Here is a 26,839-nt window from a genome sequence, read left to right as displayed (position 1 = left end):
CACACATTTATAACAATTAACACATTTGATGTTGCATCTTCATTTATTCAAGATATTGATATTCTATTAATCCCTTATAGTCTAGTGACGTAGATTTTCGGAGGATGATTTTAATCATCTTTCACACATTTTATGTAGAAATCTACCAAAAATTGATTTCTGAAAACCGATGTTAGTATATAACACATTGTTTTGTTTACAGCTTGGAATTTTCGTCTTCATTGCATAAAACGTTGGCTTTCTTAATTTATTGATCCTGTGACATTTGGAAATTCCCTGTCCAATAATTTCATTTTAAATTTGGTATGGACTTGTAAATATTGATTTTATGGTAATGTAATGCACCAGGTATGATTAGTATAAAAACGTATACTTGGTATGGGAAAAACTTAATTTTAAGTAACACCTAGCCATCTGTTTTAGTGCCTTGTCACAATTTCAAAGCTGATATACTTGGATTTAAAGGACTTATTTACTATTGATAGATTTAGTATTTGATTTTACTACGGTACGGTATAAATCGTAAATAATGTAAATTTGTAATACTTTCTTCAATTTACAAGTGCGTCTCGAAGTATCAACCGTGAGTGTCGAAAATGTAAACTAATCTTTGATCTATAGGGTGCTGGATTATTTTACTGCCTATTTAAAAAAAATTAAAAAAGAAAATAAAACTCCCATAATTATTAAATTAACCCTAATATTAGTTTTGTATTTTTGTAGTAGTGTTTTACATTTTATAAAAGTTGTGTTCATGAGCAGTTTTTGAATTACCTTTTTAATAAAGAGGAATCAAATTCGGCAGACGAGTATCTTAAAGTACTATGTTTCATTATACTAAGTAGGTGAAGAAACTCCCATAATTCCCAACTATAAAGTTTGAACTCAAATTCTGGAAACTTATTTATAAGAGCTTTTAGAATTAAATTTTTTGATTATGTAGTATCACATTCGAAAAATGAGTATCAGGGGTTGGGTCTCAAATTAGATAAATTTGAGCTATTTATATATTTTTATTCCTACAGTGATAATTAAACAGTAACAGATTATACATATACTTATTTATTGAAAATAAAATACATATGACCCTTACATAGTTTGTTTTCGATATTATCAACCCACTATTTTGTTTTATTAGTCGATAAATAACTCAAAAACGAATTTACTTGTAAGTAACAAATTATAATCAAAGTAAGTCTATAGACACTTATTGAAAGTGATGAGCCAGCCAGCCTAGCACTTATCAGAGTAGAGGATTGAGGAGAGGTTGGAGGGGGAGGAGGAGAATCAAGAGTTAGATGGAAGGGGAGGTCTCTACCTCCCCTCACTTCACTACTGTCAGTTTCTCGCTCACCTCTCGTGGGAACACACCACCGCTGATTTACGTGGGAATGCGCGATCGTAGTTTCCAATTTAGTTTTCAACAACATTCTTGTGATTTATACGAAACCGTTAACTGTTTCTATTAACGTGTTTTATTTGTAATTCTTTGTTGCAATTTAAGTCTGTTTAGTTTTGAAGATAACTTGTGCTTAGCCGGGTAAGTGACAATACGTATTAAACTTTATTTATAAAATAATAAGCTAATTACGTATCACGTACTGAAATATATTTAAATATTAATTTAAAAAAATGTTATTTTATCTTGCTAAAATTAACTAAACAAATTTTAAAACCTATAAAGCACGGTGTACATAAATATAGACCACATCACCCATGTCTCAATAGAAATTATAATAGCATGTTGGTTTTAAGTTATTTGAAATATATTGAAATACTATAAAATAATTATGAGAAACGGGTTTTTCTTAAAACTATACTTTATATGCTGATGAAAAGGAACGTTCGCCTCTAATAGTTAAAGTGAAATATATTTATACTACTTATAAACTGGGTTTTATTACTTTACATAAACTTATAGTGTGAAATAGTATTTTACGGTGCATTTCAAAGATTTAAGCTTATCTCTTTATATGATGTATTAGATTCTTTCTATTGTAAATACAGCAATTGCAATACAATTTAGTTTAAATAGTTTACTGCTACCTAATTGGGGTTTATTCTATAAGTAATTTCTTAATTTAAAATATATATCAGATTTAGTGATAATCTTTAATCCATTTTGGAAGTTATGTAAACTCTTGAGTAAGATTTAATGAAATATATTTAACAGGCAGATAATTTGTTCTGTGTACAGTATAAAAGTACAACCTTGTATACAAGCATTGAATACACTTGGAAAATGGACTAGATCTACAATTAACATCACTATACTGTAGACGTGGACAAGGGAATTGTCTTTTATTTAGTTAATTTAGCATAAGGATGAGTAAATTATCGGGCAGCCAGAATATTAAAGGTCAGTTTCAATTCATAAAGTTTAATAACGTAAAGTATTATTAAAAAAATTATACAGTTCAAAACTAAAAGGTTAATGACATCTAAATTTAGTTCAGTTTAAAATGAAGTAAAACCTTTTTTCTAAATCTCCAGTGTTAAATCGCAAAGTTGTTATTTGAAGGAAATCAAATAAGTGGCCGTATCAAAACGTCAAGTACAGTTTTTCAATTTGCTAATTTTGTCTTTACTCCTATTTGAATAAGTATTTATAAAAAAACTGTATTTAAAAGGTGATTGATATTACAACTGGCCTGTTTCAGAACATATAGTTAACCTAAATCGTGAACTGCGTGGTGCATCGCACATATTGCAGGCACTATTAAACTGTCTACCACAACACTCCAGGAACATGCTGCACTTTTATAGTGTTTGAGATGGTTTAGAAAATTACTGAGTAACGTAAATTAAACATGAGTAATTTCAATACCAAAATGTTGTTTTACTTCAAACTAAATAGTTTTGCTAAATGTAATACCAAAATATTAACTAGAATAGAAATGTAAATTTATTGATATGATATTAATAAAAATATCAGTCAGTTTTTATAACTAAAAATAAAATAACAAAATAAACAATTTATAAATAACATACATGAAAGTCCCTGTAGCTATACCTCATGTACGTACTATAATATCGTTTAATTTTTTCTTCGACAGATTCTATTAGAGCCTGATTAAAAAATTACCTGAAATTCTTGTAATTTCATGTGGAGTGTTATAATTTATGTATTTTTTCATATAAACAGATTTTTTAAATGGGGGCAGATTTAAAAGAATAAGTATTTTCTAAATCCAAAATCAACTGATCAACCTTAAAAACAAGTGTTTACAATACCTAAAGTCAGTATTTAATGCATACAGAAAATAACGGAAATTTTTTTTGAAATTTCTGAGATATATCATTGTTTCAGTAACTTGTACTATTAGTATTTAGGCTTGTTAGGAATCCTAAAATCAGAGTACGTAGTTAACTTATGGAATGCACTTATGATGCAATACTCGTATTCCTGCGCCCTGCGATGATTGTGATCGGGAGTATTTACAATTGCGTTATGTATTATATCAGCGTTCATGCAAAACTTTCTCACAATTCAAAATATTTACTAATTAGTCTTAAAAGATTTTTATTTTGGTTCACAAAACACAAAATTCCAAATTTTCGCGTATATTATTTACGATTAGATTAGTTCTCTAACTAGGCACACAAGTGACATCAAGAACCTCCGGAATCGTTCTCTTCGTTACATTAAGTATTCGTAATTTAAAAATGTGAACATAATATATATATATATATATATATATATATATATATATATAATTTCAATAAACTTTGAATCGCAAAAAGTATATATATATATATATATATACTTTTTGCGATAAATATATATATATATATATATATATATATATTTATAAAACTGATAATATTTACTTCCTTTTTTAATCTGTGTTAGCTAAAATCCGTTCAAAAAGTTTAAATACCGAGTTTGAAAGGTAACTATAAGCTAACCAGTACAGCTACACAATAATGGAAGTTACATTAAAATTAGCTCGTTGTTTTTACGATTACAAAGCAAATAATTTTCTATACATAATACTTGTAGTTATTACATTGATTACAGCTTCAAATAGTTGCAGGGGTACTGGTTTTGAGTATAAAACTGAAATAAATAGAAAAACATTGTAATAAATTACCTTCCTAACTATTCTATTCTTGACTGGAGGTACAAAATATTGAACACTTGTCTCGTTATTGAGCTCTTAATTTAAGAAGCCCCGAAATGGGGGTACACTGGGGAACATTACTCCAGGCCTTCAATGACCTGTGGCCCTGCAGGGGCCCCAAAAATCTTTCAAAGTTTTTTAAGACCTCATGAATTTTCTCAACATAACAATGCAACTAATGGTACGTTCTTGGAGAAGAAGAACATATATTTGATTAAATATTGCTGCAATGTTTTGGAAGCTGTGTAGAGATATACTAAAAAATAAATCTGATTCAAATTAGGAAATTAAACTCCCGTAACTTTGACTTTGGCAGTCAGTAGATACCACTGTGACTCACGCGGTCGAACCAACGATTTTGCTCTCCGTACTGTCTTTTTGGGACTAAAAATAATCACTCCAAAGTTGTCAGTCGTGGCTTAAAAAAATTTAAAAAATCTGTTACTCTATATTTTGAACAATATCTAGTTCATCATCATGTGGCCCCTTTTAAAAATAAATCAATTCCATATTGATAATGCCTTAAACTAGTAATAATTAATTCTGTTTTATTTTTCTCCAATAGTTCAATCGTCTTAGATTGCAATAGATCATAAACAATTAAACAACATTAACTCCCATACAAACAAACAGTATTAATAAGTTAAAAGAACTAAGAACGTTACAAACTTTAAAGAAAAGGTAAAAATTTAAAAACCATACGAATTTATGTTTATTACTGATATTTTTATATTAATACTGCAGTATAAGTCATCTGACATTAAAAAAAGAGGTTTCTCTTGTAGCACTCATTGCGGTGTGGTAGACGACTAGTGCCTATAGCTGAAGTGAGAAACCCCCTTGCACGGTCCCCGTAAGTCAGTTAACAGGGCATAGCATCGTGACAATAAAAAAGTTCTACAAAACCAAAAATTATCTGAAAATAATGCAGAAACAATAGTAAGAGTTTTAGTTTCTGACATTGAATATATTAGAAATCGGTTCAGACGAATCAAAGATCAGTATTTAACTTCAATCGAAATAAGTTAGAGACAAAAGAGAAACTTTGACTCAGGAGTAGAACACACATTCCATTCAAATGAATCTCGATTCAAACTAAAGTACTATTACATTTGCTTAATTTATTATCTTTGAAATTTCGAGATCTGGCCAATAGAAATTAGTGTAATTTCAAACCTGTTTTCACCCATAAGTTCTTCTCCTACAAATGGTAATGCTTTGGTTAAGGGCAATATTAAGTATGTATCAAGTGGAATTGCAATCACCCAAACGCTTACATAAGCGATGATTTGATGTAAGGGTTAAGAATCTATTCATAGTATTGAAATATTTCTTGTTGCATTTTGGAAGAGAGGGAGTAATCAACACTGATCTTCAGGGATTACCATACTTACTATTTGTTATCCACAAATCCACTGTTGCCCGATCTCCTCCCACGTCCTAGAAGCAACTTTCCTGAACTGGCAGACATTCTACTACTATGGTCAATAGCATTCTTTAGGTTCTTTGTCAAGGAAGGAAGTATTAACATAACTTTAACACCATTTGGTTCACTGTGACACAAGGTATAGACTAATATTTAGCTTATGCTGGAAATATTTACACGGCATATTGTTTATTCGACTATTCGTAAGGATGCACAAACTTGTAAAAATAATATGTTATTATAGTTTGTATTTTATTTTGGTTATACTTGGAGCATATTACTTACATACAAAAGAAGTTCTTCAAAAGTTATTTGCCAATATGAACCTAACTTTTTATTTTTCCTATATTTACAACGGACACGAATTCTTTTTCATTCTGGCAATACTCAAGGAATTATTTCGGACACGTGTTTAGGTTAATAAACTCTATTTAATTTCACACGTTCATGGTTAAAGTCAAAGGGAACAGAGCTGGGATGTATAAAATGGACGGTTAGAAACCCCACAAACGGGTGCGTGTTGTGGCGTAAACTGTTTACTGCGGCGATTAAAGTTGTTTGTTATTTACAGGAACACAGATTCTAGTTTTATATTTCATTCTGGCAATGCTCAAGGAATTATTTCGGACACGTGTTTAGGTTAATAAACTTTATTTAATTTCACACGTTCATGGTTAAAGTCAAAGGGAACAGAGCTGGGATGTATAAAATGGACGATCAAAAACCCTACAAACGGGTGCGTGTTGTGGCGTAAACTGTTTACTGCGGCGATTAAAGTTGTTTGTTATTTACAACAAACACAGATTCTAGTTTTATATTTCATTCTGGCAATGCTCAAGGAATTATTTCTGACACGTGTTTAGGTTAATAAACTATATTTAATTTGACACGTTCATGGTTAAAGTCAAAGAGAACTGAGCTGGGATGTATAAAATGGACGGTTAGAAACCCCACAAACGGGTGCGTGTTGTGGCGTAAACTGTTTACTGCGGCGATTAAAGTTGTTTCATTTAGTGGAAACAGATCTAATCTTCTGCAGCTGGTGGATTATCGAGAACCCCTGCGCATTTTATATATTACAGGCTCTCGAGATTACATTTGTGATAAGAAAAAAATTAAATTATACCGGTGTTTCACTGAATATATCACGCTACAAATACTTTACATTCAAATTTGTAAAATTAATGAACAAGAATCCTGCAATAAGAAGTTGAGTACTTATTATCTAGGTTATACAAAGTTGTTCAACTATTTGCATAGGCTAAGAAATAAATCCTAGTTTTCAGTGTTTTAAATATCATGATGATCTTTGTTTGAAATTGACTGTATGTTTTATTGGAGAAACACGCTCAAATAGTAAAGAATAAACAAAGAAAGTTTTGTGTGAAGACAAAGTGAAGAGATTGGATGGAAAGGCTAACTTAATCTAGTGATTTAAACTTTGGCTGTGTAATTGTACATATGATATTAATCCCAATCTCCGTGAAGTTCATATCCATGGTTGGCCTCCCACTCTGTTCAGACGTGCTTTCATTATTTTAATATCAGTGACAAAGATCAAAACCACTTTATACCTGCAAGGCAGATGTAGACAATATTGAACGAACCATTGTCGTAGCTCATCAGCGTCGAGCAAATCCTCTTGTGTAACATTCCAATCAGCACCGAATAATACCGCAGACGTCACGTTACGTGTGTCATCGTTATGTTTCATGTGACGTTGTGTCACAACTACGTATGACGTTACTCCAATACATGTGCCTATTTACACGGTAACGAACGTTATTCGCACAATAAAATAGTAACTACTTGGCGTGTGAATTATACGTGTTTGGCAATGTCTTTGAAATGTAATTGAAATCGAAGTAGTCAAAGTAATCCAAAAGATTAAGATTACTAGTTCATATAGTTGTTAAAAGATGAAAGATTTAAATTCTATCCGATTAAAAGTATTAATTACAATACAATAACAATTTTCAATGCGAGGAGGAAAGATAGTTAGAGCAGAAAGCAGATTAGATAAGCGTGTAGAAAGCATGGATTTAAGCTAAGCATGTAAAAAAGTGTTTTGTTCGCAAAATGATGAAGCTATTAGAAATTAATATTTAAAAAATACTATATTTGAAGGTGAACTCAATAGTTTTGACAAAAAAAAAAAAAAAAAACAAATATGGGTGAACTGAAAATTATCAGAATATGGAAAAAAGAGAGTAACACAAATTAATGTTATTACTCATTATTATTACATAATCTGATCTACATATATTTGAGTTTATAAATATTACTATATTCTAATAAAAACAAGACTTTTTCAATTTTTATTTCGGACGAGGCCTTTCGAAACCATAGGTTTCTTCGTCAGGTGACTCCACAAAAGAGTGTATTTATTATATTTAATTATTTATTTGTGGAGTTGCCTGATGGTGAAATCCTTGGTTTCGAAAGGCCTCGTCCAAAAATAAACCATTGAAACTTTAAAACTTAAAACTTTATTAAAACTTTTCCAGTTGCTCCAAGAGTCTTCAATGTAAGTTCCTGTACTACTATGACAATTAATTTTTTTAAATTTTATTTATATTTTCATAGCTTCAACAAGAATCAGAAAACGAATAAAGCACATCGCATGTCAATAGTAGAATCTGTAGTAACCATTTTGTGAGTTTAGAAAATATATTTCTATCATTTTTGCCCGTACTTATAAATATTCCTCAAATTTATACGGAATTTATTAAAAATATCAAAACTCTAACCAAGGGAACAACTGAAGATTATCTCATGACGAAATAATAATTTTTAAATAAGCTTGTGTTCATAGGTTTGTCATTTAGAAAAATTAAGGCTACATTCGGCTCCATACTGACCAACGTTCCACCTCTTCATAGTAGATAATTATCAAAGGCATAATTTCTAACGAAGTAATTTTAAGTAAGTTTAAGACTACTAGCAGTAGCGCATTGTTAAGTACAGAGCATTTGTCCCATAATTCATCCCCTTGAGAAATAAAACATAGTGTGACTGTTGCTGATTGGATTTTGCTACGCAATTTTAATAATTTTACCTCCCTTTAGGCTTCAGCAGGATTCTGGGGAATAAAGTGTAAACGAAGATAATAACATATAATAGTGGTGTCAACCAACAAACTATATATTACTAGCTACACATATTTCTAGACTAAACTTGACTATACTATAAGCATAAGTTATAGTATACCTACATTTTTAATAAAAATAGTTTTACAAATTATCAGAAAACTTATGGTTAATAAATGAATATAAGCGAGAAAGAAGAGTATTACTTAATAATAACAAAAGGAAATAATTGTATAACTAAAATGTAAATAATGTATAAACTTCAGTTGATTTTTCAAATATGATAATATTAGAAGATTAAGTATTGAAATTACAGAATAAGGGTTAAGTTGATACACGTAATGTAGTTAACAGAAACGCAAATAATAAAACATCACTCATTGGGTTACCTAATAAACTAAAAAATAAAATATTTCACTTTAAAAAATCAAAATTAGAATTTAATAGCGGCTTTCGATTCTACTAACTGCAGTGTTTGTGAGGCTTGGCTGAGAAAGTTTGATTAACACTTCAAGCTTTAGATTCAATCTGTACCGGCCGTTAACTTTCTTTCAACCGTGTTTTTATTTGAAGGTTTCAAACACCTAGGCCTTTCTCTTAAACCTCTAATTTCTGCCCAAATGTTTTCTACATAATCCTAACATAAATTTGTTTAAGCGTTTACTTGTACTAATTTGTATTCGATTACAATTGAATTTCATCTGCTCCTGCAAAGTGTAACCAAAAGATAATAACAAATGAGAGAGGGCACAAGGTTCTTACGTTTGTATAATGGGTATTTATAATACAGCATAAGAATTATTGCCAGCTGTGTAAGAACAAAATAAACGAAACCACAAATAAACATCGGAATGCAATCGAACAATCAGATTTAAAATATGGCCACTGAAAAAACACAGAGAATAAATTTTGAATATCAACATAAAGGAATAAGAGATGTGAGGCATATTTCCAGGTCATTGAACCCTGCTTTGAGTTGTATTCAAAGATTTCATTGGATTTATTTAAGAGGAGGCATCTCCTAGACACTATCTTTAAAAACCATCTTTTCCTTAATTCTTTATATACATCTCTTTGGTTCATCCCTGGGTAGGAAACAACAATAAAAAATATGGCGTAAATCTTGTACAAAATTATATATATATTGAAATTGAAATTGAATTTTTCAAGTCAAACAAATTATTATGAGGTATTTTAAAATTCGAGAAATGTAATCTACTGTTGAAACATAGTTGCCAAGATTATTTAGCAAAGCAAGTCTAAGCTTTGTGAAGAATAGTGTAATGTTGTATTTTGTGTTGCAGAACGAGTATATTCCAAGAATTAGCTAAGACTACAATCACTTACAGTTAGATTTACAAAATTAACTAAATTAAATAGTTGTACAGCCACGTGGACGTTGCATGTCTTGAAATGTTTTAATTTAATCAAAAATAAAGCTTCACTTAGACAGTTCGGCAAAATGCTGTCATGAAATTGAATTTTAAGAGGAGACCAACAATAAGTGCAAGAAAGTATCAGCATTATGATGAAGCTTGCTGTTTATCCACAGAAATATTTCGTCTCGCGTAGCCTCTTAATTGATAACAACGACGTAACTGGAATAAGTTTCTGTTGTCATATTATGTATCGACATTGTAAACTCACTTACACAATTAATTGATTTGTCAACTTTACCTTTCTTTAATCATAAAATATATTAGTTATAGTTATATTTGAAAACATTATACTATAATCCAGGCTGCATAAGTTTGTAACCACAAACCGGGTTCTTATTTATGGCGATGGCTGCCAGAATTAAATAAATTTTAAAAGGAATAAATATTAAGCCACTATTATACTGAGTATTCCTAGTACAGTTAAAAAGGTGGATACCTTGTTTTGAAAATATTTCGATTGAATGAATATAAGTGACTATCGAATAAATAGATAGCAAATCTGCAGAAACAAGCTTTCATGAAACCAATGAAAAAGGAATCTGTTAGTAAAGCCAGTGGAAATCTCTAGTTTAGCTTTGACGGATTGCGAGTTGAAGGGATTTACATTCAACCCGACCTGAATGCCAACCTTTGACATATGGAGAATAAATAGTAACTGTTAGGCCTTCAAAATTCAATGGAAACATAAGGTTAACAAACTATTTAATGCGTATCCGCCTAAAATAAAATAAAACATGAGAAACACCTTGTTCAAAAAAAAATATATAATACAATATTATAAACTGTTTTGCATAATTTATATAATAAAGAAAAAAATTCAACCTAATTTTTATCATACTAACTGATGTTTTACCGAAAACAAAGTAATTAGTTTCATAATCCCAATAATTAATAATCTATCCAAATACATAAAACAATGTAAGTCAAATGTAATAGCAACAAATTTCCTTCTTTTCATATTTCTTCATATATGTTGGTTGATAACAAACAAAACAGAGAGCTGTTGACCAAATTTGGTATGATAGAGTAGTTACTCGTATGTATTAAGTTTTCTTTTAGTCTATTGTTACTGTCTAGTCTTAAATATTTTCACTATACTCAGCTAGGATGGTGTCATGGACGCAAGAGAGCGAACTACTTTTAAACTTGTTTACGAATGGAGTATGACCATCTCTTGGATTTAATTAATAACTGTTTATTTTATTAATATATATGCAAGCGTCCAATAATTTTACGATTATGTTTTGACCATAGACAGAGTAAAACAGAGCTCTCAAACTTCCATCCACTCGGTCCTATGCCAGTTCTTTGGATATTGGTTCTCTGGATATAATAATAGTCTTAGTCACCTAAATTCTGTGTCCCTGGATGTTCTGTGTATGAGATGTTTTAAATTCAATGTTATACCAAATTTTATCTCGTTAACTACTGACTGAACAGAAAGCCAGCATTGCCTTAAGGATTATTCCGCGTTGAATCTTCTAACGATATAGTTTCCAAGGCTTTCAATGTTTCAATGATCTAGGATTTTTCTGCATTACGAATACACTTAATTTTTACAGAATTCGTTCGTTGATGAAATGTGTAAATCTGAATGCAATGGTTTATGTAATTATTGTTTTTTGTAACTAAGCTTTAAAGTCTTTGAGTCTCAAGATTTTTTTTCTTATAATATCACACATGATACCTGTCTGGGCTGTAACACTTTCTTTTATACTATGGACAGAAAGAAACTAAGCCCTTGTCTTTCAGATCACCTTCATTCCATTGCGACAGGTGACTTATAAACTTTTTATTCATCCACAGGATATTTTGTGAAAAATCGAGCTAAGGGCTTAACATTTTGCATGATGTTTCACTTATAGATAAATAACATCGGATTTGACGATATTTCATGCTCCTCCATAGGATGAGACTGCGCGTTAGCAAACTATACACAAGATCTTCAAAACGTCCAGAGCTCTGGACATTTTTTGCAAGAAACTTCGTTAAGTTATAGGCAGGATCGAGTTTTAACTTACTCATCCATAATCCTCGATGGGGCCCTCCTTATCATATGCTAGGAGAAGTCTGTAATGAGATACCTAATCTTACCTACATATCATGTATTCATTATAACTAGCAATAAGAAATAAAATGTTGCTTTTTTATTTATTATATAAGATAACTTAAATGGTTTTTTTCAGAAATACTCTAATTTTTCTCTTGAATTACACTATGAAGATGATGCATTATTTAACTTTTTTATGTACTAGCTGATGGCCGCGGCTTTGGACGCAGTTTTCTTCTGAATAACAGGGACATTAAATTGCATATTCTAATTAAATCACATTATAAACACTACTGAGTTAAGTAAGTCACTGAAAAATATTCCAATCTGCAGATCGGATTTATATTTAGGTTTAAAGAGGAGTGGTTTGGAGCCCTGGAAGGTCGGAGAGTGAAAAAGTTTTTATAAATAATGTGAAATAACTAGATATTCTATCCAATATTTCATAAAAAAGATTTCAGTAACCAAACATTTTAGGCTAGCTTGGAAGAGTCCTACAGTCGATGTTCTTAGATTTTCGGTTACCACATTCAGGATGTGTAATGAATAATGGGGCTCTACATAATTTTTAAACGAAAATTTTGATTTTGTGTTGATGCCTCAATCAAAAATATATTCACGTAGAATATATGTCTGCGAAGTACCTATAAACCTATGGCCATTGTTGTTTATTCCAGTATATAGTATTTCTGGGGCCATATTAGATTTTTTTTTAAAAGGTCTACTTTAATTTAAAAAGAAATACATTAACGACTTTGACGTCTTTCAAAAACATTAACAAACGTTAAGTAGTAACTTTGTCTTTAATATCCGCATTACACTAATGATAAAACAGTGCGTATTTAACATTTGTTAAAACATGCAGTGAAAGTATATTTTTTCTTAAACTTATTTTGTTATCTGGTTCAATTAAAAGTGTTGTTACTATACAGTAGACATAACTAAATAAAAAAAATGCTAAAATTGGTAATTCAATTAATTGAACATATGATTGTGTTCTTATATTTCTACAAATATTTCCAAACATTTACTATCACCTGATTAAGCCAAAAGGCAGTTTCAAAGACCAGTGGAGCGTAGCCCAGAGGGAATTTCAACATAAGGTTAGGCCCATATGATGGACCCAAAAACATTTCTATGTACAATTTAAATTATCTGTCCAATAGTTTTTAAGTTATTTACACACACACGCGCGCGCGCGCACACACACACACACACACACACACACACACACACACACACACACACACACACACACACAGATTTTAAAAAATAAGAACTCATATGTAATTTCAATTACAATAAATCATTATTTTCACTCTAAAATGTTTTATCGTGTACTTCATTACAAGAATTTCGTAAATATTTAACAAATAATTTGTTTCTCACTGAAAATTTGTACATTTTGTATTTAACTTACGAGTTCGTGAGTAAAAATGCTTTGTTGATCATCAATAGAGTTTGACAGAACAACAATTTCAGCTCAGTTGCCCCTGATGTCAACTTTTCTACTACACACATCGTTTACAAAATAGCCTATGAAATAGATATAGTATAGACTATTTTAAACCTAAATATGAACAGATCTCTACATGAGGTCACACCAAAAATGGATTAAAATCCCTTGGAATAGTGGTAACTAAATGCAGAATAAAAAAGCGGCCTCTGCACATAATTTCTGTCGTAGTTTCAGCAACTGTCTGCGGTTAAATGACGACTACAGGTAGATACTATTTAGCCTGACTTCCAAACAGCGTTTTACGTTCCACATTATAGCGTTTATACATCATTCTAGAAAACGGTTTCAACTATTGAATTCGTCTCCATTTTGCTGGCTCAAATCCTACCTTTAAGCACTAAAGTTTATCCTACGATTAGTTTTAGTGTATTCTGAGATTCGATTGATGATTCAGAAGTGCTTTAAGAGTCAAATGTGGAACATAACACAATATAAAAAACAGAAAATAAAAATTAATATAAAACTGTAGAATTTCTAAAAATATAGAACTGAACTGGATAGATTATATACAAAAAATAAAAAAAAATTATGATATTCAGCTATTCAAAATATTGTGTAGCAAACTCGATTATTCAGTTGTAATTTAGCCCTATGAGATAATACATTGTACAGTATTGAATAAGTTATCACCCTGTGTTTAAATTAAATTAAGCTCCACAAGCAATTAATACTTTTGCTTGTATTATTGAGAAGCAGTTTTCTTATTAGCAAGAAACTCTTTTTTAACTCAATTGGTAGAAAATCATATCCGTATTGATAGATAAATATGAGAATGTAGATTTTGTTCTACAAAACAAACCTACTAAGGGATAAAGGGTATAATTATTTCACATACAAGTTAGGAGTACACCTCACCACGCGCCCCGTAACAGGTAGCATACAAAATTTCAATGACCTGTAGCAGTATTTACATACAGTGGACAATATTTATTGGAAATAAAAAGACAAAACAATAAAATCGTAAAACGTAATGGCTCTGTGGTGTAGTGGTACCGTACTCACCCGGCAAGCTAGAGATCCGGACTCGAGTCTCGGCGGAGCAAGTACTGTTTGTGATTCAATATCTATTGACATAAAATTTGGCTATTGCTATTTGTAAACATTTATTCAATGTATATATATATATATTATATATATATATATATATATATATATATATATATATATAATTCCCTATCTCCAAGTTCATGGGCTTTGCTCACGCTCAGCCTATTGCAGTAGAGCTCCTGTTGGTTTTCATATAGTTTGTACAGCAATAGTTTTGTCTTTGTAGACCAACGCGATTTAAATTACGAAATGTTTAATCATTTTCAATTACCCTGACAGTAAAAACTTGTATATGATAATGCCAAGATATTTATATATTTATTTAGCCACAAGTATCGCACAAGAGATCTATCTAGATATGTCAATTTGTAAGAACTGTGAAAGAGAAAATAATACAACGTTTCAAGCGCTGCTGGGGTTTCAAAGGAGTCTTTGTTTGCCAATCAAGACAGAAGTGAATATCATCATCCTCCTTTTTCGAGCCCTTCTCGCTTTTTACGTACAAAATAGGTAACACCATTTCTCGAAAGCTGACAATGGAAATAAAAGAATCTTCATCCAACGAGGAGTAATACTTTAGTACTCAATAAAATTTTATAGTCTGAATATATGTAAGCAAAACCATAAGGTAGAATTTGTATAAATCTAGGCGGGTGCGCTCCACATGCAACTGATTCAAAAGTTGTCTGAAGAGTTTTATTTCACTACAAAAAAAGAAAGAATTTGAGGAATTGAATTATATCCAAGTATTTCATATTGAACGATTATTTTGAAAAGTATTGTGTTTAGCTGAAGTAAAATACAAAAGATCCTACGGTTTTCTCTTATCATAAATAATAATAATACCATCTATAATTATTATAGATGGTATTGGAAGTGAAAACGCCATACCAGCTTGGAGTTAGTTCGTTCATATTATGTTTCTCATGAAACATACAACTGTTTAAGTGATGGCTTAAGTTTAGGAACTTGTTTACATAGTTTTACAGTCCATTTATTTATCTCCTGAAATCCATTTTAGCCCTTGAATAAGTAACGTTAGCATAAGTCTTCTAAATAAGACTTCTTGTATTCTTATGCTTTCTCAGCATGCCTAATGTTTGTCGGACTTAAGCCATAGTTTTAAAGATGATGTTTTTGTGCTTTTTTACTTTATTACAAAAAGAATAAACTATACAGGCTTCAAGGAGAAATCAATTTCTGCGCATTTAAGCGGCCCATATTTTTATTATTATTACATAGATTAAACAAATATTCTGAAGTGAGCAAAATATGTGGCGAATTCCGTATCATATGATCAAATAATAAGACAAGCGTTTATATTCTTAAAAGCTTTGACAATTATTCTTTTATAAATCGAGTATTTGTGTTGCAATCTAAGAACGATATTATTTTAGTGTTGCAAGATTTTTAAATGTTACGTGTTTTCAATGCGTTTGGAATACTTAAATTAAGACTCAATACTTCGACTCAAAGTATATATATTCGTTTTAACGTCACATTGACATATAGTTGCAATTTTCATATTCTTCCTTGTTGTGTTGTAATATTGTTACGTATGCCTAGGCTAGTCTCCGGTCTTGAGTTATACAGACTAATTAGACCTGATGTGAGCCACCGTAATGTCCCACCCTGGAGGCTTTGTTTGGTCATATTAGTTATATAATCAACTACATACGTACGCTGTGGCAGTAAATAGTTTCTTCTAGACATGCATAGTTGTGTATATTACTTTTTTATGTATCTTATATTACATTTATTAATAAATTGTTAATGCATTATATAAAAGTATAAGTCTATATATAAGTAAAAGTCCGTTCTTTAATACCCCTATGTTCCCAGTACCGTAAAATATAGCTTAATTATTGAGTATTATTAGTAATAGCTTATTGTTATTAATAACCCTATTATTAAAATATTGGAATACAAAGTTATTAGCATATTACAATAAAGACCGCCAAATTATGTTCATGCAGTTATTGAATTGTTAGTTATTTATATAACTATAAATAGCAGTACACCAACCAATGAAGACAAATGATTAGATTATAGTGACTGATATAGATATTGGCAGTATGATAAGTAGTAAATACCGCAAACTGCCCCACACTATTTGGGCTGATAACATTTATATACCTAATAACGGGGACATAATAAAAAAACATATAAAATGCAAAGCACTCATAATTTCGTTAAATTATTACTAATTCTTTAACTTTCAGAGATGCTAGATTTTTGAAATTGAGCACACGTATTAAGACATAAACTAATAAAACTGAAGCATTTTCATAAACTCAATAGGGATTGAAATGTGTGGGAAACCTAAAATATGTATGCTTTATATGTTAATTCATTAACGTCCAAGAAAAATGGCACAAACGTTTTATGTGCTCTAAAGAGGTGTATACAGACAAATTAAATGTGACCATCCACGGTCACAATCCTGAGGATGCCTATGGGTTTCCATCGTTACAAAATATTTGAGATAAATTTACTACGGATTAATTCCATTATGTCTAAAATAGAGAAGAACCATTTTCATGAAGACCAACCACTCAGGGAAAGAACCAGGGTTCTAATATCTTCCAGTGATCTTCACTTACTTTCATAAGTAGTTACTATGCCGTAATGTAACATAAATAGGATATGCCTACGACTAACCTGTTTATAAATGGGAAATCACGTGTAAAGCCACGAGTAACTTCTAGTATATCACAAATATAATTTCAATCAACTATCGAAAAATATGTAATCCAGAAGCTTTTAAAACGCTTACGATATAGGTAATGAGCCATGTATGAGGAAACATATAAGCTAGAGAATCCTCTACAGAGAGAAACACTGTCGTTACTTTGTCAGCTTTATCCGGCTTGGAACGTCACATTTCTGTAGTACTTGAAGCGACATAAAGTCTCTATTTGATATTTTCCCTCCAAGTACACGTTATATTTTAGCTTCCGATTTACACCCAAAAGTAAATATCTTTTCAGAAATGATTGAAAACATCCATCAAAATAAAATTGTAAGGGATATAACAAAAAATGTTACAGTTAAGAAAGTCTAAGTAAAATTCCTAAGTATTTCAACGTAAGATACCTATTTTATATTTCAGTATATTTATTTAACCTCAGCTATAGCAAAGATCAAAATACTATGTAAAATATAAGACAAATGGTTGGAATTAACTAGGTTTTGTGTACATACAGTAACATTACTGTATTATAAGTAATATTGTTTGGAAAATATAAAATTAAATAATGGTTTGGAATCCTTTAATACAATCGCATATATTGTATATAGCTTATGAATGCATATCAAACAAAAGTATAGTTCCATATACATAATTTTTTTATTCCAACATTGCTATTATCAAGAATAGTACAGATAATACCAAATTTAGGTTTCAGGAACTAATTAAGAATTATAATTGCAAACAATGTTTATGTCATTTATATATGTTTAGTTAGAGAAGAACTTTAATATTATACCTGGCAGAACTTAATTCATAAAGATAAAATAACTAAATTGTTAGTTTTTTTGTTTTTGTTTTGCCTTATTTACGGGTTCAAGCTTGGTATAAATCTGTTAACGCTTGACACTTGGATAGCTTACTACATCACTTTTTGATTATTTTGTTATTTGAAAACCCTAAACACAGTTCTGCGAAGGAAGTGTTTCAATTTTAAGTCCTATTCTAACTTTTGTACAGTTTCTTCATAATTCATTTGTGTTCGGGAATAATTCCGTGACGATTATTGAGATCCTGATTGATGATGCCTATCCTGGTAAGTAATACTTTCAGGGCTCAATAAAAGTCCAAAATCAGTTAGATTTAACTCATGCTATTGATGTTTTGAACCGGTCACAGGACTTGCCTTTGAAATTGACTGGGGAAAAGATAATCTCGAATATATGGCTGCCTTATGGAAATCATAAAAAAACTAATAGTTACAATGAAAATGAAAATAGTTATTTTGACAGAGAAATTGACCTAAAGTTGAGGATTAAATGTTTAAATATAAAACTCACACGAAGAAGAATAATATGCTAAGGCGTTCAAAGTAGAATTACAAACGTTACGTCCGATAATTCTATTTCAAATTCGTGCGCGACGAGTTCCTGTCGTTGATGTTTGTTTGGAGAGAAGCACTAAAATATAGCCTCGTACACCAGTCAGTTATAGTGGTGATAACACAACCACAGTCACTGTATCGATCTTCGTCACACCACTCATACTCGGTATCACCTGTCAGTTATAGTGGTGATAACACATCCACAGTCACTGTATCGATCTTCGTCACACCAGTCATACTCGGTATCACCTGTCAGTTATAGTGGTGATAACACATCCACAGTCACTGTATCGATCTTCGTCACACCAGTCATACTCGGTATCACCTGTCAGTTATAGTGGTGATAACACATCCACAGTCACTGTATCGATCTTCGTCACACCAATCATACTCGGTATCACCTGTCAGTTATAGTGGTGATAACACATCCACAGTCACTGTATCGATCTTCGTCACACCAGTCATACTCGGTATCACCTGTCAGTTATAGTGGTGATAACACATCCACAGTCACTGTATCGATCTTCGTCACACCAGTCATACTCGGTATCACCTGTCAGTTATAGTGATGATAACACAACCACAGTCACTGTATCGATCTTCGTCACACCAATCATACTCGGTATCACCTGTCAGTTATAGTGATGATAACACAACCACAGTCACTGTATCGATCTTCGTCACACCAATCATACTCGGTATCACCTGTCAGTTATAGTGATGATAACACAACCACAGTCACTGTATCGATCTTCGTCACACCAATCATACTCGGTATCACCTGTCAGTTATAGTGATAACACAACCACAGTCACTGTATCGATCTTCGTCACACCAATCATACTCGGTATCACCTGTCAGTTATAGTGATGATAACACATCCACAGTCACTGTATCGATCTTCGTCACACCAGTCATACTCGGTATCACCTGTCAGTTATAGTGATGATAACACAACCACAGTCACTGTATCGATCTTCGTCACACTAATCATACTCGGTATCACCTGTCAGTTATAGTGGTGACAACACAACCACAGTCACTGTACTGTATCGATCTTCGTCACACTAATCATACTCGGTATCACCTGTCAGTTATAGTGGTGATAACACAGCCACAGTCACTGTATCGATCTTCGTCACACCAATCATACTCGGTATCACCTGTCAGTTATAGTGGTGATAACACAGCCACAGTCACTGCATCGATCTTCGTCACACCAGTCATACTCGGTATCACCTGTCAGTTATAGTGGTGATAACACAACCACAGTCACTGTATCGATCTTCGTCACACCAATCATACTCGGTATCACCTGCTCTCTATTTCTCTTTTGCTTCTACTTTTCACCTATTTACTTGCATTTTGAAATCTAAAATTAATTATAGTGTAATAAATTTTAGTAAATATAAAAAAACTCATATTGTTAAATGGTTTCAATTTGGTTGTGAACGATAACAATTACAATATTAGTTTATTCTCCGAAAATTAAGGTTCATGCCAAATCAGAGATCATGTGGATTTGTTATCTCTTTCTTGAGTCGTGATAGTTGATAATATGACACTCGCTTGGCTTTAAGATGTCATAAAATTTTGTATTTACGTAATAATCCTAACGTAATAATTATAAACTAGTAATGTTAACTTATGGATGTAGGTTTCTAACTGAGTTTTGACAAAATTAACTACCCTCTAATTTTTCTAAGCGAACTAAACATAAGTGATTTCGGTAATTAATGGTCAGTAAGTCATTAATTGATATAACGTAAACTTAAAACATCCTAACAATCGTCGAGAATAACTAAAATTAAGTTTTTGTTGGAGGAAATATACATTTTAAAACGATAAGGGAAATCAAACCAGTGGTGTTCTGAGTATTCATTGGTTAAGGCAAGAAAATTATTACGTTTCATAATTTAGAAAATCTTTCCACCCAAACCATGTTTTTTACGGTATTCGAAGGAAAAATTGTAAATAAAATAAAGCAGAGATCAATTCCATAAAAAAGCTCCGCTTTTTTAATAATTATTTCTACCTGACGTATAGTGTAAAATTACAAAATAATTCATAAGAATTAATGATTACATAAGAGAACAACATTACTCGTATATTTATATTTTGTATATAAAAAGTAATTTTCAACTTTACTGTGTTAGAAATATAGCACCAGATGTTTGATAATCGAATAAATATTTGTAAATTATTATGAAGAACATATTAGTCATGTAATAGTAACAAAAAAAAAAAAAAAAAAAAACAAAGAAAGTAATCTCAAAGCATTTCCAGAGTAGCCGAGAGCAAGAAACCCCCTTGCCGTTGTTCAGTACCACATGTCAACAACAGCTTACAAGACATTGGCTACCTGTGACATGTGACCATTGTCAAAACATGTGTGTGTGCGTGCGCGTGTATTTATGTGAGTTTTGAGAAAAGTAGGTTGTACTTCTCCCTTCAGGTTCTGATTCTTAACAAGTTGCAGATCTGTTACCCAACAACTGTTATAACTGGGAAATGAGATATGTAATTAGTACGGCATTATTATAGTTTATATATTTTATTAACTGTGTTTGAAATAATATGTTTTCTATCTTTTCCAGTAATACAGCAGTTGTAAAACGCTCTAGTATTCACGCATCATAATCCATATTTGATGAATAAAAGTCCCTTCAAAGTGTTTATGATTCCATTCATAATGAATATTGGTCAATAAACGAACTTCCAGTGTACGTGTGGAAATTATAAATACAGCGTGAACTAGAAAAATATTATTTTTAGTGTTATAACAATTGATGTAATTAGTTCTGTTTCAACTGAACCCCGCTCCTATATTTTGGTCAAATATTTCGATCAAATTATTTGGAACCTCCCAAAAAATCTGTAAGAGGTATTTTTGTGGGTTTCTGGTTTTTGAAGTAAATTATTTAAATGTATATGTGGGGCAAATTGGTACATTATTTTAAAGATGCCTTGATACGAATAATTTCAAACGTAATTTCAATTTATCTTGCTGTAAATATACAGGATGTTAAAAATATAAAAAAACCCAGTTTTAATAGGGATTTTATTGTTACTTTATTCAATAACATATTAAATTCTAAATTTTACCTAAAAGCGTTCAGAAACAAAAAATATTTTTAACTTAAAAATATTAGATACAACCGTATAGTTTGCATTACACCAAATTAAAGGTAATATAAACAATATTTTTTTAATTACACTTTGGCTTTATCTCCAGCGGTTTCGTTTCTGTAGGCAAACATTAAATATATAGAAATCTAAGAATCATTATTTCCTCAAGCTAATTATTACTGCTCTTAACATCTAAATTGTTACATGAATATACTTATAGAGTAATTAACAGATGAGTTTCAATACGTGATTAAGAAAACGTTTTTGGGTTTATTTGAGTGTAATTTGTGTTATCAAAGGAGGTCCTCAAACCTTAATGAAAGCGATGAGCAAGCAGTCAGCACTTATCAGTGAAGAGGTTGGGGAGGGAGTAACTGAGGAGTGGTGGTTGGGAGGTACAAGGAGGTAGCGGGAGAGAGGGGAACTCAGTCTCTTGCTCTCTTATAGTTACCTTGGACCTGAGGTGTGTAATTCTCAGTTATGAAGTCGACGTTTGTTTTTAATCCTGATTGTTAACGTTTTCTTATAAGGAATATTTCCTAGTTTGTTTTTGAACTTGGAGTACTTGGAGACTTTTTTTACATAGCTGGTGTTCCAGTTAAAACCAAAAGATTTTTCTATATCTAAACGATTTTTTCGTATACGTTGATTTGTAAATTTAAAACCATGTTAGACACATTGATGTGTTCTTTTGTTTCGTATCTTTAAAGTTTACGTAAAATAATCATAAATACGTCATAACCAGACTACATAAATGTTGAGAAGTTTCCTCAGACACGCAGTATTCAGCGTTCTCAGTGTAAAGCATACTTTTACTAGCCAGAATGTTTGCAACCGTAGGGAGCCTGGTTGTATTAAAAGTTACGTTGAACCTTATTTTCTTGGTAGACCAACAATTTTGAAAGTTGAATTTACGATACGTTAAATTTTTTAAATTTACGAATTATTGAAATCTTGAGTTTTCAATAATTAAAAATTGTAGATTTAACCATTGAAAAGTACGCCATACTTCCTAACACATACATTACATTGTCATATTTTTTACGTTATATGTGGATTGTGTCTAACAAACGAGGTGTCAAGATCTAAAGCAGGTTATCATTAATTATTCAATATCAAACGATTTTTCGTATATGTTGATTTATACATTTAAAAACGGGTTAGATACATAATAAAAACCATTGCTGAGCTCTCTTGTTTCGTATTGTTTAACTTGTACATAATATAATCTTAAATAAAAGTTCACTGTCTATATTGTATTTTAGCTATAAAATCTCAACCTAGAAATGTACAATAATTTTTATTTTATTTTTTAAACGTTTTTATTTTAAAAGAACATTAAACGTTGTTACGTCATTCATGTAAAAAATTATATTGTTTTAAGATTTAATCAGTAATTTTATTAAGGCAAAATAACATTCATTGGTGGTTTCTAAAGACTTAATAACAAGATAACATTTAGCAATACCAAGCGGAATTCATACAGAAATCCTTGCTTGATCCTTATCTTTCTTTTTATGCAGATATTTGAAGTTTACAACTCACTAAAAATTTTATTTCGGAAGGTCATAATCATATATCGTAAGGGGATACAATATTAAGTTCTTATTTATAGGGAATATTGAGCACAGAACGGCCTAAAGTCTGAGAATAGTCCGTTTTAATTTGGTATTCGGCTATTCAATAAGTTAGCGGAACGAATAAGAGCAGAGGATTTAAGAGATCACTGAGGAACCTCCTAAAAAGCAGTGTTGTAGTCCCTCAAAGAGTTCCTAGAGTTTATTTTTGGCTTACATAGTTCTTTTCCATTTTTACTTTGAAAGTTAAGATATCTCGTTCTTCCTTTTCTTTGCGTTGTTTGTACTTTACTCTATTATGTTACTTGACAAAACAAGATATTTGTATTTTTTTTAATTGTACAAATCATATATGTGGATGAAGAATTGAATTGAATCTTCGCCGTTGATTGAATGCCCTTCTCTAACGAGAAACAAATTGATCTGATAATCAATTTTCACTTTTTATGTGCTATCACAGTGGTCATTTTAAACTGATCTTCTGAAAGAAAATTGCATTGTTAATATAATTTATAAATGTTTCATGTTGATGTTTTAAGTATTTAAAATGGCCATGCTTAAAATAACAGCTCCCATTGAATGGTCAACTAATAAGCCACCAAAACAGTAAACAGTACATAAGTATCAGGCGTAATTATATCAATAAACTAAGCAAGATAGGAGTGCTTATTATTTTTTTCTGAGGAATCTATAAATAAATAAATGCTGTGTGCACAGAGTAGGTGACAAAACATGAACTTTTTATTTTCAAATTTTAACACAGACTTTTTCTTAACTTACTTATTTGGCTTAAATCAATGTTTTAATTTTGTTATGAAACTCTAAAATACATACATACCCACCTGATTCTATATGTCAATATTTTAACATGTATCTTCTCCCGGGGGAATGTGGGGGGGAAAAACAATAAAGATCATGCCCTACCAGAACCCCTCAACCTGTGAGTGGGAGGGTGCTCTGCAGATATTTTGAAGTGAAGCAGGAGAATTAGTGATATGTAAGTCAGTCATCTCAGTCTTGGCTTTGTCTCTCCTATACAGATATGATGTTTGTTTCATAACAGACACATTATTATACAGTTGTTTTACACATAACTTATTAATTTTGCTTGTTGAACGTTTAGTAAAGGCTCTCCCGCCAGTTTACGATACACGAAATCAATTTTTTCTCTGTTTGACGAAATGGTGAAGGAAATTACCTTATTAAAAGTTAATGAATCAATTTTAATATCGGTAATCCTTAAAAATGCCTCAGTGTTAAAAATTCAAAATTATAAAATGTCTTAGCAAAAAACAAATCAGATTTTCTTGAAATAATAATGCAGTACATAAAAACCTCGATTTTCAGTGTTTAATTATTTAAAGGAGAAACGAACACATACATACTGCATGAAACTTGAAAATAATTTATACGACTTATAGAAACCGGAAAGTTTGTATGGTTTTGATTAGACATACTTTACATAATTAACACAGTTATTTACATTTTAAAACTGTTGTAAAACACAGTGCGCATAAGAAAAAGACTTTAGAAATATAACTAAAGTGTTGCCGGTAACGAAAGGGGCAAAATATATATTTATAACGTTTTTTAATTTGTTTTATATAAGAAATATTGCGCTCTTATTAAGAAATTAATCAATAATAATTAAATGTGATAAAAACAGTTGAAATTATGTTTATTGGAGCTATAAAAACTCTGTCTCTTCTTTTATTTCGTAAATAATATGAAAAACGACGCCATTAAACATGTCTTAAATAAAATTGAGCTTAAAAGTAAGAACCGTCGTAATAAATGTTTCAAAGGAGAGTGTAATAAAATAGTTTATTAAACAGTCTTCACAAGTCATGAGTATCATAGTGATAAATGCAGAAACTAGTAGTGTTGACTATTAGCTGTAATTGTACGGCATTTTTGTTTTATTACCTGTACGTGAGTTTCATCTCCAACCACAAAATAGGATGTCAGCATATATTTATGTCAATATGATATCTTTTCACGTTACGTTGACTTAGCGTCACTGGTAGACGAATGAATTAAATCTTAACTTATTGTTAGAGAAGCCAACACTGTGTTATTCTGTACCAACAATAATGGTTCCCAACTCTGTCTCGAAAGTCCCTGAGTGAGGCTTAAATCAATCCACAACAAAAGCCAAGACATAGTAGCGATGATCAAAATAAAACTTATATATATTCTTATTTTTCAAACTGTGTATTGTAACGTGTATTTTATGATTATTTATGTTACGGTAAACAATCTTTGTACTAACAATAGGAACTAAAATATAATACTCGTTAACACAGTAATTGCTGAACAGTAAATCAGATAATTGAATAGAGTTAAGATAGCTGCTTCGTGGTACTTCCAGTATTTCAAAGTATATATTTTTCTAGGTTTAGAAAAGTAAAAGCGCTTGATCGTAGTACACGGTTCTTAGTTGTGGTTAAAGCAGTCGATAGATGATAGGAATATTTATCACTGTTCCGTGCACGAAGATTGGCTTAATGATTAGTGGTTATAATAGTCGTAGCTTGTATAACCATCATCTCTCCTCGTTACAGTGATATCCTGTTCAAGGAGAAGCGAACTGTTTGTGGCTCGGAATGTCATTACTCATGATAATGGATAACAGTTATTTACAAAGTTTTTCCTGAGAAGATTTCGAGTTTACTATTTATGGAGAGACTGTTGAAATGGACTCTTGTTTCTTTAAAATTCCAAGTGGAAACGGTGAAAAGATTTATCATCCACGTAATTTTCAACTGAGGCCACGACAGTAAATGATGTTAATGGTACAGAGTTCAGGTTGTGTGGCACGGATCCCACCCTATTTTTTGCCCTTCTTATGTCGTAAACATTTTGATTGTGAAATTCTAACAAACACATGCATTAGTGCAATAACTATGTATTTCTGTTTATTAAACGTTCTGGCACTGAATAAATATCTGGCACTTCACTGTCTTACATAAGCCTTTTTAAAAACCACTACGAGAAGCTCTCATGACTTTCCCATCTGTTCTCCACATTTATCCACATCGACTCCCATTTAACGTTAATGTAGCCATTCCAAATCAAATTTCTTCAACGCAAGACAGCTGATTTCTTGGCCAACTGATATCAGCACAGCCTGCACAATCGCTCCGGCCGCCTAGTTATAACCATTACTTGTACTACCAGTGTGTGCCATAGCATTGCTATATTAAGCCATACGCCCAATGCACGCAATCCCTCGTCAAATGTGATTCGCTATACTTACGTAACAAAGAGTCTATAGTTTTATATTATGATGGTTGCATTGTGGCAAATTTATTAGTCGGTAATCATATTCAGATAATTAAGTTTTGAAGTGCGTTTTTTACGTTT

The 26,839-nt window shown here is 31.3% G+C and overlaps 1 protein-coding gene across 1 annotated transcript in view; it reads left to right on the top strand.

Moving 5' to 3' along the window:
* The first annotated feature begins 1,353 nt into the window (after positions 1 to 1,353).
* Positions 1,354 to 26,839, top strand: part of LOC124356880 (non-symbiotic hemoglobin 1-like) — a 132,251-nt gene continuing 106,765 nt past the window's right edge. Inside the window, exon 1 of the mRNA XM_046808154.1 lies at positions 1,354 to 1,540. The gene's annotated coding sequence lies outside the window, so the exon portion shown is untranslated. The remainder of the gene's footprint in view (positions 1,541 to 26,839) is intronic.

This window comes from Homalodisca vitripennis, chromosome 3 (assembly GCF_021130785.1).
Source record: "Homalodisca vitripennis isolate AUS2020 chromosome 3, UT_GWSS_2.1, whole genome shotgun sequence".
In the NCBI taxonomy this organism is placed as follows: domain Eukaryota; kingdom Metazoa; phylum Arthropoda; class Insecta; order Hemiptera; family Cicadellidae; genus Homalodisca; species Homalodisca vitripennis.
This window is presented reverse-complemented; position numbering and strand designations above follow the sequence as displayed.